This window comes from Salvelinus alpinus, chromosome 1 (assembly GCF_045679555.1).
Source record: "Salvelinus alpinus chromosome 1, SLU_Salpinus.1, whole genome shotgun sequence".
In the NCBI taxonomy this organism is placed as follows: domain Eukaryota; kingdom Metazoa; phylum Chordata; class Actinopteri; order Salmoniformes; family Salmonidae; genus Salvelinus; species Salvelinus alpinus.
Genome location: NC_092086.1, coordinates 11,340,934 through 11,359,144, shown reverse-complemented (window position 1 = coordinate 11,359,144; position 18,211 = coordinate 11,340,934). Strand labels below are relative to the sequence as shown.

General features: G+C 40.0%; 1 protein-coding gene across 1 annotated transcript in view; it reads right to left on the bottom strand.

Moving 5' to 3' along the window:
- LOC139583688 (NLR family CARD domain-containing protein 3-like) overlaps window positions 1-18,211 on the bottom strand; it is a 672,088-nt gene that overhangs the window by 105,162 nt on the left and 548,715 nt on the right. The window lies entirely within an intron of this gene.

Below are 18,211 nucleotides of genomic sequence, written 5' to 3'. Positions count from 1 at the left end.
AAGATTCTTACCTTGTAGCCTGAATTCACAACCAGAACATGTCAAGTCATTGAGATATTTTCCGTTGTGCTGAGAGAGCACCTTCCTGATGACAAGTGTCTCTGTATCTATGTTCTAGGTACAGTTGATCTTTGGATGCAATAATATCTGGTCAAAGTCTAGTGACACAACACCATAGTATATCATAACCATAACAGCAGTTTAACCTTTGGCCAGTAAAGGCCATGGAATACTATGAAATGTAGAATCATTTATGATGGATCCAGTTTCAACATATCTCTAACTTTGAAGTATACAATGGGGTCCCACATTATTGACCCTCAAACCAACTCTTAGTTTCCTGATTCAGATCTGTTTAAACCAACTCTTAGTTTCCTGATTCAGATCTGTTTAAACCAACTCTTAGTTTCCTGATTCTGATCTGTTTAAACCAACTCTTAGTGTCCTGATTCAGATCTGTTTAAACCAACTCTTAGTTTCCTGATTCAGATCTGTTTAAACCAACTCTTAGTGTCCTGATTCAGATCTGTTTAAACCAACTCTTAGTTTCCTGATTCAGATCTGTTTAAACCAACTCTTAGTTTCCTGATTCAGATCTGTTTAAACCAACTCTTAGTTTCCTGATTCAGATCTGTTTAAACCAACTCTTAGTTTCCTGATTCAGATCTGTTTAAACCATCTCTTAGTTTCCTGATTCAGATCTGTTTAAACCAACTCTTAGTTTCCTGATTCAGATCTGTTTAAACCAACTCTTAGTTTCCTGATTCAGATCTGTTTAAACCAACACTTAGTATCCTGATTCAGATCTGTTTAAACCAACTCTTAGTTTCCTGATTCAGATCTGTTTAAACCAACTCTTAGTGTCCTGATTCAGATCTGTTTAAACCAACTCTTAGTATCCTGATTCAGATCTGTTTAAACCAACTCTTAGTGTCCTGATTCAGATCTGTTTAAACCAACTCTTAGTTTCCTAATTCAGATCTGTTTAAACCAACTCTTAGTATCCTGATTCAGATCTGTTCAAACCAACTCTTAGTTTCCTGATTCAGATCTGTTTAAACCAACTCTTAGTTTCCTGATTCAGATCTGTTTAAACCAACTCTTAGTTTCCTGATTCAGATCTGTTCAAACCAACTCTTAGTGTTATTATTCATTATTTATTTATGATTTGTATTATTTAAGGCATAAATAATCAGGATTAATTTAGTATTGTTTAGAAACGTGTTATCTACTCACTTAGACAGAAAATGACTCCAGTCATCATCCACAGTTCAGTTACTATTGGGCAAAACACAACCCAAAACACAACCAAAACACACGCACACACACATTGGACACACACACACATACGCACACACACATTGGACACAAACACACACACACACACACGCTGGACACACACACACACGCTGGAAACAGACACTGGACACACACATACACACACTGACCACACACACACACACATATTGGACACACACACACATTGGACACACGCACACACACATTGGACACACACACACACATACACAAACACACACACACATTGGACACACACACACACACACACACACTGGACACACACATTGGACACACACACACTGGACACATACACACAGACACACACATTGGACAAACACACACACACATTGGACACACACACATATTGGACACACTAACCCTAGACACACATGCACATTGGACACAAACACACATACACACACACACACACACACACACAGACACACACATTGGAAACACACACATATTGGACACACACAAACCCTGGACACACACACTGGACACAGTGGACACATACACACACACACACGGGACACACACATTGGACACATACACACATTGGACACACACACAGACACGCACACACACATTGGACACATACACACACACACACACACACACACACACACACACACACACACACACATTGGACACACACACACACACATTTGACATATTCACAAACACGCTGGACACTCACACATACACAGACACACACATTGGACACACACGGCACATTGGACACACACACACGTTGGACACACACACACACACACGTTGGACACACACACACATTGAACACACACGGCACATTGGACACAAACACACTGGATTGGACACACACACACACACTGGATTGGACACACACACACACATTGGACACACACGGCACATTGGACACACACACACTGGATTGGACACACACACATTAGACACACACACACATTGGACACAAACACACATTGGACACTCACACACACATATTGGATACACACACACACACACGTTGGACACATACACACACGCACACACACATTGGACACACACACACACACACATTGGACATATACACAAACACGCTGGACACTTACATACACACAAAGACACACACATTGGACATTGGACACACACACACACACACTGGACACACATTTTGGACACACAAACCCTGGACACACACAAACCCTGGACACACACACACACACTGGACACAGACACAGACACACACTGGACACACACACACACTGGACACACACTGGACACAGACACAGACACACACTGGACACAGACACAGACACACACTGGACACAGACACAGACACACACTGGACACCAACACACACTGGATCTAGACACTGGATACACACACACACACACACACACACACACACACACACAGATTGGACACACACACAACACACACATTGGACACACACACATATTGGACACACAACATGGACACACACACACACACTGGACACAGACACAGACACACACTGGACACACACACTGGACACACACACACAAACAATCACACACAAACATAAGACATAAACAAACACACACACACACACTAACACACTGGACACACACATTGGACACACACATACACATTGGACACACACACACAAGCACAAACATTGGACACACACTCACATCGGACACACAGACACACACACACACACACAAACACACACACACACACATTGGACACACACAAAGACACACTGGACAAACACACACACACACACACACACACACACACACACACTGGACACACACACACACTGGACACACAAACACACTGGACACACAAACAGACTGGACACACAAACACACATTGGACACACACACACACACATTGGACACACACACACACACATTGGACACACAAACACACTGGACACACGCACACTGGACACACACACACCGGATACACACACACACACACAATGGACACACACACAATGGACACACACACTGGACACACACACACACACACACTGGAAACACACAAACACAATGGATACACACACAAATTGGACACACACACACTGGACACACAATACCCTGGACACACAATACCCTGGACACATCAAACACATTGGACACACACACACACACACACACTGGACACACACACACACATGCTGGACACACACACACTGGACACACACACACTGGACACACACTGGACACACACACACACACACACACACACACACACACTGGACACACACTGGACACACACACCTTGGACACACACACACTGGACACACACACACACACACACACTGGACACACACACACAGACTGGACACACTCACCTTGGACACACAAACCCTGGACACACACACACACACACACAAACACACTGGGCACACACATACATGCTGGACACACAAACACACTGGAAACACACCAGTGGTTGCTAGGCAGTTTCTGGACCACAGGTTCTAGAACAGCTTCTATCCCAGTTCTATCTGCCTGTTAAATCAGTTTCTGGATCACAGGTTCTAGAACAGCTTCTATACCAGTTCTCCCTGCCTGTTAAATCAGTTTCTGGACCACAGGTTCTAGAACAGCTTCTATCCCAGTTCTATCTGCCTTTTAAATCAGTTTCTGGACCACAGGTTCTATCCCAGTTCTATCCCAGTTCTCCCTGCCTGTTAAATCAGTTTCTGGACCACAGGTTCTAGAACAGCTTCTATCTCAGTTCTATCTGCCTGTTAAATCAGTTTCTGGACCACAGGTTCTAGAACAGCTTCTATCCCAGTTCTATCTGCCTGTTAAATCAGTTTCTGGACCACAGGTTCTAGAACAGCTTCTACCTGTTAAATCATAAACCTAAACTGTTTTCATCAGACTATTACAACATGACTGAACATTTTGGTTCCTTTTCTGATCTTTTACCACTTTGCATTTTTTATGATATATTTTACTGTTTGTGTTTGTACCACAGGAGGTTGGTGGGACCTTAATTGGGGAGGTCAGGCTTGTAATGGCTGGAGGGGAATAAGTGGAATGGTATCAAACACGTGGTTTCCATGTGTTCCATTTCATTCACTCTGTTCCAGACATTATTATGAGCCGTCCTCCCCTCAGCAGCCTCCTCTGGTATGTACTGTCCTATATGTCAGAGAGCTCCAACAAGGAATTACAATGTATGTATTACTTTAATACCTGCAAATGGCAAATAAACCACTTGAACTCCTTATGAATGTCTGCAGCCGACTAGGCTGTTGGCGTCTGACAAGAGGTGAAAATATTACAGCAATATTCTGCAAATGTTGATGAAGACGTCACTCAATCCACCCAAAACAACATGCAGTCTTTCCACAAGACTCCCATGAAGTTATAGTGTGACGTTAAAATAACATTCTCAGAACATACTGCACTTGTTTTATACTGTTTTAGATGTATTGTTACGGTCGTCGTAATCCTCCTCCTCGGACGAGGAGGAGAGGCGAGAAGGATCAGACCAATATGCGGAGTGGTTTGTGTCCATGCTTATTTTAATGAACAAATCACTGAACACTTACACATACAAAACAACAAACGTGACAAAACCGAAACGAACCGACAAACAGTCCCGTGTGGCACGAATACAGACACGAGATACAAACACCCACAGCAACCACGTGAATCACAGGTTGCCTAAGTATGATTCTCAATCAGGGACAACGATTGACAGCTGTCTCTGATTGAGAATCATACCCGGCCGAACACAAACAACCCAACAAGAAAATAACACCTCGACAACCCACCCCAACTCACGCCCTGACCAACTAAATAAACACAAGAAAAAGGAAAAACAGGTCAGGAACGTGACATGTATCCTCTGTTTAAACATTTAAACTCTTACAATAACACCGTTAAAATACCAATGTGATCATTTGTTGTCTTTTATGTTGAAAAACAAATTGCACAATTATATATACGCTCCATAGTTATACAAGTATACAAGGATATATTGTACTTTTCATAATAAAACATACTTGAAACAAGAAACAACATTTTACAGTTTTTTACGATTGCTGACACACTACAATTGAACTTTTCCCACAATTAGCAAAACCTTACACTCAAGGAGCAAAACACAAGGCTAGATTTGCACAACTGTAAGCACATTGTCAGCTTCACACTATTTACAAAACATTACACACAGTGATTTGCAAAACACTAAACACACTTGTATACATCAGACACAGAAGTATATCATAATGTCACTTCCTTGCAATTCAAAAGCACTGACTGTCAAATTACCACACCTATGAGCCAATCTGTTAAACACAGCCATCAGGTGCAAAAACACATGATTGCTAAATTGTAGACACACCAATCAGGTTTAAGCACTATAAAAATGCAGGAGGTAGGTTCACCTGCCTTCAACCAAAATGCCTTCAACCAATATAATCAATGTCACAGGGCAACGTGGGGGTAACATCACCCTTTGCACTGCCATTTCACAGCATGGGGTTGTCCTCCATCATGCCAAAATGGGCCCTTACAACACACCTCACATTCTCGCATTTTTGGACCGATTGCACCACATCGTCACAACAGGTAATGAAATGCACCAGATGCAATACACGGTCTTCTGGGACAATGTGTCATTCCACCGCTCTGCTTTGGTCCAGAACTGGTTTCAACACCATCCACAGTTGACAGTACTATACCTTCCACCATACTCTCCGTTTCTAAACCCTATCGAAGAGTTTTTCTCTGCATGGCGGTGGAAGGTTTACGATCTCCAGCCCCAGGTTCAGGTACCCCTCATTCAGGCCATGGAGGATGCCTGTGACCAAGTCGACGCCGCAGATGTGCAAGGATGGATTCGACATTCAAGACGGTTCTTCCCACGTTGTCTTAGTAATGACGATATTGCTTGTGATGTTGATGAAATTCAGATCCAGCTAGGCGAAGAGATAATGTATAGTATGTTTACTGTAGTATTTTCTGTACAATATTGTCCGTTTTTTTCTGATAATTTTTTATGTTTGTTGTTGTTGTTATTTACTGTAATTGTAACCTGTACTGGATACAGTATTTTAAGTTTGTCTGTTGTTTGCTGAGCTAACAGTGTTATGCACACTACTGTAGTAGCATGAAAACTGGGACATGTTTTGTTGTGATTCTCCATGTTGACATGTTGACTGATTTGGGTATATGGAGAGAAATAAATGATATTTTCCTCAGTCTGCAGCGTTGGTCTTGTGTAGTGTTTGTATAGTTGCACTTTCTCTGTGTACTTCATTTACACTACTCTAATCACTGACAATTAGACTTGCTAAAAGTGTTTTAGGTTAGCAACAGCAGTGTGTAACTGGTTCAAAAAGATTGAAGTCATATGAAATGTGTGTGTTTCGTATGGTAACAAAATATCATTTTTATGAAGTCGTGTATAGTTTTGACAAAAGTGTTCAATTTTGCAAATGATCTGAAGTGTTGTGCTACTTTGGTGTAGGGTTGTGCTAATTGTGTGTAGTGTATTGACAAACCGTGCCCTGTTTTCAAAATTGTGCTTAAACAATTGAAAAAAACTGTAATTGTGAAAACAGTTTCGTTATTGATTTCACATTGCCTCTGTCAGTCGCAGGTTGACGTTTGTCATGAATCTTGACCTGGAGGCAGAACTGTGTGATTTCCTCTAGATATGCCAGCTGCAAAGTCAAAATTGGCTGTGGAAAATAATGTTGTTTTATAGTCTTAATTTAAGGGAAGGATGAGCAGTGTGGTTGGGGTTGAAGTTAGGATTAAAATCAGATGTTATTACTTTGTGCCTGTTCCATCTAGTGACCACTTTGCTGAACTGCCTCCAGGGCAACATTCATGACAATAAATGCCATCCCCTCCTTATCTTTACAAGGCTGCAGAACATGCAAGCTAGTGATGTGGGGGTTCTCTCATAACCCTCAGTCCCCAGGTGGGTAGATGGCAGGTTGAATAAAGAGAAGCTAGTGATGTGGGGGTTCTCTCATAACCCTCAGTCCCCAGGTGGGTAGATGGCAGGTTGAATAAAGAGAAGCTAGTGATGTGGGGGTTCTCTCATAACCCTCAGTCCCCAGGTGGGTAGATGGCAGGTTGTATAAAGAGAAGCTAGTGATGTGGGGGTTCTCTCATAACCCTCAGTCCCCAGGTGGGTAGATGGCAGGTTGTATAAAGAGAAGCTAGTGATGTGGGGGTTCTCTCATAACCCTCAGTCCCCAGGTGGGTAGATGGCAGGTTGTATAAAGAGAAAACAATAGGCTACATAAAACAATCCATAAATGTATAATTATTCTGCAATTTCCACAAAACATTAAGGACTCCTTTCTTTCCATGACAAACTGACCAGGTGTAACTCAACATTAGGAAGGTATCCTTAATATGTTGAACACTCAGTGGCTCTGACCTTTTACGTAACAGACAATCCTCTTTGCCTGGAACCTTTAAATGTTCCCAAATGCTTCCACACTAATGCTCTCTCACAGCTGCTCCAGGGCCTCTTGGGTTGGGGAGTCATTCTCTTCTAACCTAATCACAGCTGCTCCAGGGCCTCCTGGGTTGGGGAGTCATTCTCTTCTAACCTAATCACAGCTGCTCCAGGGCCTCTTGGGTTGAGGAGTCATTCTCTTCTAACCTAATCACAGCTGCTCCAGGGCCTCCTGGGTTGGGGAGTCATTCTCTTCTAACCTAATCACAGCTGCTCCAGGGCCTCCTGGGTTGAGGAGTCATTCTCTTCTAACCTAATCACAGCTGCTCCAGAACCTCTTGGGTTGAGGAGTCATTCTCTTCTAACCTAATCACAGCTGCTCCAGGGCCTCCTGGGTTGAGGAGTCATTCTCTTCTAACCTAATCACAGCTGCTCCAGAACCTCTTGGGTTGAGGAGTCATTCTCTTCTAACCTAATCACAGCTGCTCCAGGGCCTCTTGGGTTGAGGAGTCATTCTCTTCTATCCTAATCACAGCTGCTCCAGGACCTCCTGGGTTGAGGAGTCATTCTCTTCTAACCTAATCACAGCTGCTCCAGGGCCTCCTGGGTTGAGGAGTCATTCTCTTCTAACCTAATCACAGCTGCTCCAGAACCTCTTGGGTTGAGGAGTCATTCTCTTCTAACCTAATCACAGCTGCTCCAGGGCCTCTTGGGTTGAGGAGTCATTCTCTTCTAACATATATATATAGTTGATGATATTGTTATGTGTATTAATATAGTTGATGATATTGTTATGTGTATTCATATAGTTGATGATATTGTTATGTGTATTCATATAGTTGATGATATTGTTATGTGTATTCATATAGTTGATGATATTGTTATGTGTATTCATATAGTTGATGATATTGTTATGTGTATTCATATAGTTGATGATATTGTTATGTGTATTAATATAGTTGATGATATTGTTATGTGTATTAATATAGTTGATGATATTGTTATGTGTATTCATATAGTTGATGATATTGTTATGTGTATTCATATAATTGATGATATTGTTATGTGTATTCATATAGTTGATGATATTATTTGTGGAGTGTTAAAATAGGCTAACATTCTTTAAAATGTCATCAAAAAGAAAGGAGGACCAAGGCACTCTTCATATAATTAAAATGCCTTTATTAGTATGGCATGTTCAATAGAAACAAAGTTGTTTATAAACCGACGCGTTTCGGCTGCATGCCCTTCGTCAAGGAGTACAGAAAAAGGAGAATACAATGTCCTCTTTTGAAAGGCTTTTCCAATTAGCCCTAATTAGAAGAGGGAGTGGTTACCAAATTGGACACACCTAGTAAGCAATAATATACACATGAAAAGGTGAAATACTGTAGCTATGTTATCATGAGCATACAACTCCAAGCTAGAAGCATCAGAACACCCAGAGAGGCAGTTCCAACCCTAACCATGACTGGGAGAAGTGTCCAGAACAAGAAAGCAATATATTCCACAGTACACCAGACCACAGCAAAACATGAACAACAGTCCAATCATAGCTGAGGGCAATTGAGCAAAATGTCCACTAGATGACAGCAAATGGACCCATCACGACCTTACAGGAAGGGTGAGAAATCCATATCTTCATTTAAACCAGGGTACTTAGTGGCCTGTAGTTTGTAAATCCAAAAACTTTCCCTTTGGTTTAACTGTTTAAGACGGTCCCCTTTTCTAATAGAGGCCAGAACATGATCAATACCCATAGCTTGTAGGGAGGCAGGGTTGCCATGGTGTAAGGACTTGTAGTGCCTTGCCATGGGGTAGTCTTCATTGCCTACCCGTATGGCGTACTTGTGTTCCGCCAAGCGATCTATGCTGCATCTGTTGATACAGGTGATAATGTAGTTAGACAAACCCCAACATGCTTCAGCCTATGTATTTATATGTATTATATTTAATACATTTACAGAGTGATCCTCTATCCCAGTTTAATACATTTACAAAGTGATCCTCTACCACAGTTTAATACATTTACAAAGTGATCCTCTATCACAGCTTAATACATTTACAAAGTGATCCTCTATCACAGTTTAATACATTTACAAAGTGATCCTCTATCACAGTTTAATACATTTACATCGTGATCCTCTATCACAGTTTAATACATTTACAAAGTGATCCTCTATCACAGTTTAATACATTTACAAAGTTATCCTCTATCACAGTTTAACACATTTACAAAGTGATCCTCTATCACAGTTTAATACATTTACAAAGTGATCCTCTATCACAGTTTAATACATTTACATCGTGATCCTCTATCACAGTTTAATACATTTACAAAGTGATCCTCTATCACAGTTTAATACATTTACAAAGTGATCCTCTATCACAGTTTAATACATTTACAAAGTGATCCTCTATCACAGTTTAATACATTTACAAAGTGATCCTCTATCACAGTTTAATACATTTACAAAGTGATCCTCTATCACAGTTTAATACATTTACAAAGTCATCCTCTATCACAGTTTAATACATTTACAGGTATTTATTGGGCTTATGGATGAATGTAATCAGAGCTTGAGTCAAACTGGGAGGGAGATCATTATTTACAATGTAATCAGACCTGAAATCAAACTGGGAGGGAGATCATTATTTGCAATGTAATCAGACCTGGAGTCAAACTGGGAGGGAGATCATTATTTACAATGTAATCAGACCTGGAGTCAAACTGGGAGGGAGATCATTATTTACAATGTAATCAGACCTGGAGTCAAACTGGGAGGGAGATCATTATTTACAATGTAATCAGACCCGGAGTCAAACTGGGAGGGAGATCATTATTTACAATGTAATCAGACCTGGAGTCAAACTGGGAGGGAGATCATTATTTACAATGTAATCAGACCTGGAGTCAAACTGGGAGGGAGATCATTATTTGCAATGCTTTCAGAAAAGACCAACAGAAAAGGGACTAACTGTTCTGTAAACAGTTGTGTAAAACTCAGCAGATACACCATCAGTCCCAGGAGACCTCCAACAGAAAAGGGACTAACTGTTCTGTAATCAGTTGTGTAAAACTCTGCAGATATACCATCAGTCCCAGGAGACGTATTATTTTTAAGGTGTTCAATAGAATAAATGATGTGTTCAACTATAATACGGTCATCACACTGTTCCCTGTCAGCCTCACCAACTGATTTCACATTCCCCAGACAATCAAAACAAAGAGTTGAGGACACCTCACAATACTGTAGAAGATGAGGACACCTCACAATACTGTAGAAGATGAGGACACCTCACAATACTGTAGAAGATGAGGCCACTGTAGAAGATGAGGCCACCTCACAGTACTGTAGAAGATGAGGACACCTCACAATACTGTAGAAGATGAGGACACCTCACAATACTGTAGAAGATGAGGACACCTCACAATACTGTAGAAGATGAGGATACCTCACAATACTGTAGAAGATGAGGGCACCTCACAATACTGTAGAAGATGAGGACACCTCACAATACTGTAGAAGATGAGGACACCTCACAATACTGTAGAAGATGAGGACACCTCACGATACTGTAGAAGATGAGGACACCTCACAATACTGTAGAAGATGAGGACACCTCACAATACTGTAGAAGATGAGGACACCTCACAATACTGTAGAAGATGAGGACACCTCACAATACTGTAGAAGATGAGGACACCTCACAATACTGTAGAAGATGAGGATACCTCACAATACTGTAGAAGATGAGGACACCTCACAATACTGTAGAAGATGAGGACACCTCACAATACTGTAGAAGATGAGGACACCTCACAATACTGTAGAAGATGAGGACACCTCACAATACTGTAGAAGATGAGGACACCTCACAATACTGTAGAAGATGAGGACACCTCACAATACTGTAGAAGATGAGGACACCTCACAATACTGTAGAAGATGAGGACACCTCACAATACTGTAGAAGATGAGGACACCTCACAATACTGTAGAAGATGAGGACACCTCACAATACTGTAGAAGATGAGGACACCTCACAATACTGTAGAAGATGAGGACACCTCACAATACTGTAGAAGATGAGGACACCTCACAATACTGTAGAAGATGAGGACACCTCACAATACTGTAGAAGATGAGGACACCTCACAATACTGTAGAAGATGAGGACACCTCACAATACTGTAGATGTTGTAACTAAAGATGTAGATTAATGTGGGGTCATCTGTGATGAGATATTTAATTGCTGAATTGTATTATTTTTAGAGTGGTATTTTTCTAACCTGAAAAAGAAAACAAGATTAATTTAGTTCATCCTCCTCCATTTCTTCCTACATCTGACAAAGGTTCCGTCTGCTTTCAGTCTATACATATCATCCACCTGGTGTTGTAGATCAAACAGAATGCTTTCAGTCTATACATATCATCCACCTGGTGTTGTAGATCACACAGAATGCTTTCAGTCTATACATATCATCCACCTGGTGTTATAGATCAAACAGAATGCTTTCAGACTATACATATCATCCACCTGGTGTTGTAGATCAAACAGAATGCTTTCAGTCTATACATATCATCCACCTGGTGTTGTAGATCAAACAGAATGCTTTCAGTCTATACATATCATCCAACTGGTGTTGTAGATCAAACAGAATGCTTTCAGTCTATACATATCATCCAACTGGTGTTGTAGATCAAACAGAATGCTTTCAGTCTATACATATCATCCACCTGGTGTTGTAGATCAAACAGAATGCTTTCAGTCTATACATATCATCCACCTGGTGTTGTAGATCAAACAGAATGCTTTCAGTCTATACATATCATCCAACTGGTGTTGTAGATCAAACAGAATGCTTTCAGTCTATACATATCATCCACCTGGTGTTGTAGATCAAACAGAATGCTTTCAGTCTATACATATCATCCACCTGGTGTTGTAGATCAAACAGAATGCTTTCAGTCTATACATATCATCCAACTGGTGTTGTAGATCAAACAGAATGCTTTCAGTCTATACATATCATCCACCTGGTGTTGTAGATCAAACAGAATGCTTTCAGTCTATACATATCATCCACCTGGTGTTGTAGATCAAACAGAATGCTTTCAGTCTATACATATCATCCACCTGGTGTTGTAGATCAAACAGAATGCTTTCAGTCTATACATATCATCCACCTGGTGTTGTAGATCAAACAGAATGCTTTCAGTCTATACATATCATCCAACTGGTGTTGTAGATCAAACAGAATGCTTTCAGTCTATACATATCATCCACCTGGTGTTGTAGATCAAACAGAATGCTTTCAGTCTATACATATCATCCACCTGGTGTTGTAGATCAAACAGAATGCTTTCAGTCTATACATATCATCCAACTGGTGTTGTAGATCAAACAGAATGCTTTCAGTCTATACATATCATCCACCTGGTGTTGTAGATCAAACAGAATGCTTTCAGTCTATACATATCATCCAACTGGTGTTGTAGATCAAACAGAATGCTTTCAGTCTATACATATCATCCACCTGGTGTTGTAGATCAAACAGAATGCTTTCAGTCTATACATATCATCCAACTGGTGTTGTAGATCAAACAGAATGCTTTCAGTCTATACATATCATCCACCTGGTGTTGTAGATCAAACAGAATGCTTTCAGTCTATACATATCATCCACCTGGTGTTGTAGATCAAACAGAATGCTTTCAGTCTATACATATCATCCACCTGGTGTTGTAGATCAAACAGAATGCTTTCAGTCTATACATATCATCCACCTGGTGTTGTAGATCAAACAGAATGCTTTCAGTCTATACATATCATCCACCTGGTGTTGTAGATCAAACAGAATGCTTTCAGTCTATACATATCATCCAACTGGTGTTGTAGATCAAACAGAATGCTTTCAGTCTATACATATCATCCACCTGGTGTTGTAGATCAAACAGAATGCTTTCAGTCTATACATATCATCCAACTGGTGTTGTAGATCAAACAGAATGCTTTCAGTCTATACATATCATCCAACTGGTGTTGTAGATCAAACAGAACAGATTTATCCTCCTCTGAAAGACTTTCAACAGGCTTTTGAACAAGACAGGTGATCTTTGTAATTACACTTTCTTCTTCATCTCTCCTGGTCTTGGCAACAAAACTGTCATGTTTTCTGGCATATTTTCCAACCTTAAAAAGCTCCCAGTTATTACTGTATGAATTGTTATTTATAACGTTGTTCCAGAAGTGTGTAATTACATTGTTTATCTCCATCTGGACCAACTCATGTTTTAATATAGAGCTATTAAGCTTCCAATAGGATGCTCTGCCAGGGCCATTATCAGAGATAAACAGTGTAATGTCAATATAAACAGCTCTATGGTCAGTAAGGGCCATTATCAGAGATAAACAGTGTAATGTCTATATAAACAGCTCTATGGTCAGTAAGGGCCATTATCAGAGATAAACAGTGTAATGTCAATATAAACAGCTCTATGGTCAGAAAGGGCCATTATCAGAGATAAACAGTGTAATGTCAATATAAACAGCTCTATGGTCAGTAAGGGCCATTATCAGAGATACACAGTGTAATGTCAATATAAACAGCTCTATGGTCAGTAAGGGCCATTATCAGAGATAAACAGTGTAATGTCAATATAAACATCTCTATGATCAGTAAGGGCCATTATCAGAGATAAACAGTGTAATGTCAATATAAACAGCTCTATGATCAGTAAGGGCCATTATCAGAGATAAACAGTGTAATGTCAATATAAACAGCTCTATGGTCAGTAAGGGCCATTATCAGAGATAAACAGTGTAATGTCAATATAAACAGCTCTATGGTCAGTAAGGGCCATTATCAGAGATCAACAGTGTAATGTCAATATAAACAGCTCTATGGTCAGTAAGGGCCATTATCAGAGATAAACCGTGTAATGTCAATATAAACAGCTCTATGGTCAGTAAGGGCCATTATCAGAGATAAACAGTGTAATGTCAATATAAACAGCTCTATGGTCAGTAAGGGCCATTATCAGAGATAAACAGTGTAATGTCAATATAAACAGCTCTATGGTCAGTAAGGGCCATTATCAGAGATAAACAGTGTAATGTCAATATAAACAGCTCTATGATCAGTAAGGGCCATTATCAGAGATAAACAGTGTAATGTCAATATAAACAGCTCTATGGTCAGTAAGGGCCATTATCAGAGATAAACAGTGTAATGTCAATATAAACAGCTCTATGATCAGTAAGGGGAGTGACCAGGATGTTAACAGAAATAGCCTGTTTATCAAAACATTTAGACACCAACCAAAGATCTGTGGTGATTGTCTGGAGCGGGTCTTATTACTCCAAGTGGAAGACTAGTCAGTAGGAAACTTTACTCGCCAAATATCTATCATATCAAACCTTTCCATAAACTGCCTCACACTAATATTCATAGAAATGGACTCTCATCTTTCAATGAAATTATTCTGAGAAATATTGAAATCCCCACCTACTTTAAGTTAAGCATTAGGGAACTTGGTTAGCCAATGGAGAATACGCTTTTCCAAAGATTCAAGTCACTGATCATTTTCAAGTTTGGAATTGAACCAATAAATGTTGGTAATAATGATGATGATGTTACAGTTGATGACAAGACAAAGAAAGTGACCAATAGGGTCCCAGTCTGAGTGTAAAATACTTCCATTGAAATGATTGATTAGAGTGGTGACTCCAGCAGAGAGTTCAGAACCAGGAGAGAGACACAAATCATTTCCCCACTGACATCTGTAGAAGTTGACCTCAATCTGTTTTAAGCTGTTTGGCAAATAAAAATAAGGCTTTGTGCTTTACATGATTTCTTAACCCCCCGGCATTGAGTGGAACTATAGACAACGACAAGGTGGAATATAGAACAGGAAGTACTACGAGATAAACAACAATTACAAACTCTAGTAAAACTGAGAAGAAACCAGAGCTCCACAACATATAGATTTAAATGACTGAGTGAGAATAGTGGAGCATAACAAAGATAACTGTCAGACCTCCATATAGATTTAAATGACTGAGTGAGAATAGTGGAGCATAACAAAGATAACTGTCAGACCTCCATATAGATTTAAATGACTGAGTGAGAATAGTGGAGCATAACAAAGATAACTGTCAGACCTCCATATAGATTTAAATGATTGAGTGAGAATAGTGAAGCATAACAAAGATAACTGTCAGACCAAGAAACAACAAAGAGCTCACTGCCTTTACTGCAGGTAAAAACAGCAAAAGTGAGAGAAAGAATTTCATAATAAATATCCATTTCTCCAGTAGTCATGTTTAGTTAGAACGAAAGTTAATTCACCTCAGAGCTGGGAGTGAGATCTGCTCACATCAGAGGTAGATAACTAGGTATGTTGACTATCAGTCACAGTCTGGGAGTGAGATCTGCTCACATCAGAGGTAGATAACTAGGTATGTTGACTATCAGTTACAGTCTGGGAGTGAGATCTGCTCACATCAGAGGTAGATAACTATGTATGTTGACTATCAGTTACAGTCTGGGAGTGAGATCTGCTCACATCAGAGGTAGATAACTAGATATGTTGACTATCAGTCACAGTCTGGGAGTGAGACCTGCTCACATCAGAGGTAGATAACTAGGTATGTTGACTATCAGTTACAGTCTGGGAGTGAGATCTGCTCACATCAGAGGTAGATAACTAGGTATGTTGACTATCAGTTACAGTCTGGGAGTGAGATCTGCTCACATCAGAGGTAGATAACTAGGTATGTTGACTATCAGTTACAGTCTGGGAGTGAGATCTGCTCACATCAGAGGTAGATAACTAGGTATGTTGACTATCAGTCTATGACCGTCCTCAAGGAGGATCATCAGCATGTTTCCACTGTCCATACCTGCCTACACCTTTAACACCAGAGACAACATGATTCATGTTTCCACTGTCCATACCTGCCTGCACCTTTAACACCAGAGACAACATGATTCATGTTTCCACTGTCCAAACCTGCCTCCACCTTTAACACCAGAGACAACATGATTCATGTTCCCACTGTCCATACCTGCCTACACCTTTAACACCAGAGACAACATGATTCATGTTCCCACTGTCCATACCTGCCTACACCTTTAACACCAGAGACAACATGATTCATGTTTCCACTGTCCATACCTGCCTACACCTTTAACACCAGAGACAACATGATTCATCTGGACTATTAAAAGGGCCAGGATGAACCAAGCTAGTTTACAGGCAAAGACTTAGAAGGGAGGATTAAAGCTCCCTAACATGTAATTATATCAAGAAGACTTTATAACTGCCCTGATAGGCTCTTTATTGACAACTCTAATAGGACAATTATATCAAGAAGACTTTATAACTGCCCTGATAGGCTCTTTATTGACAACTCTAATAGGACAATTATATCAAGAAGACTTTATAACTGCCCTGATAGGCTCTTTATTGACAACTCTAATAGGACAATTATATCAAGAAGACTTTATAACTGCCCTGATAGGCTCTTTATTGACAACTCTAATAGGACAATTATATCAAGAAGACTTTATAACTGCCCTGATAGGCTCTTTATTGACAACTCTAATAGGACAATTATATCAAGAAGACTTTATAACTGCCCTGATAGGCTCTTTATTGACAACTCTAATAGGACAATTATATCAAGAAGACTTTATAACTGCCCTGATAGGCTCTTTATTGACAACTCTAATAGGACAATTATATCAAGAAGACTTTATAACTGCCCTGATAGGCTCTTTATTGACAACTCTAATAGGACAATTTGGGTCGACATGGAAGAAGAACTTAATGCACCATTTGGAGCATCATATTATCTGAGTCAACACTTAAATGTGGGACTGCAGAATCCCATCATGTCCCAAACTAAGAAATATGGAGTCAGATAAATAAGAGACGGACATCTTCCCCTTTCCTGACAAGCTCTGCTTCGTTATGGAACAACCATAAATACAAATTAGAAGGAAAGGTGGTTGTCTGGAAAGACTGGGATAGGTTTTGTTTTAGCCTCAACACTAATACATTTCACTTTTGCTTTTTGTTTTTTGAACAACTCTGCAGTATTTGAGGAATGCATTAGATGCATAATCTCTGAGTGGATGCTGGAGCATTACTGTGTGAAAGAATTGGGCGTGGTCAGGACAATTGAAGTACCACTGAGCAACAAAGAAGGTTATAAAACAAGGTCATTTCAATACAGCTACATTTCCCCCAGGCTACATGAATATAAAGAGACATGAGACAAAACAATCATAATGAATCAGATTACATGGCCCCCAGGCTACATGAATATAAAGAGACATGAGACAAAACAATCATAATGAATCAGATTACATGGCCCCCAGGCTACATGAATATAAAGGGAAATGAGACAAAACAATCATAATGAATCAGATTACATGGACCCCAGGCTACATGAATATAAAGAGACATGAGACAAAACAATCATA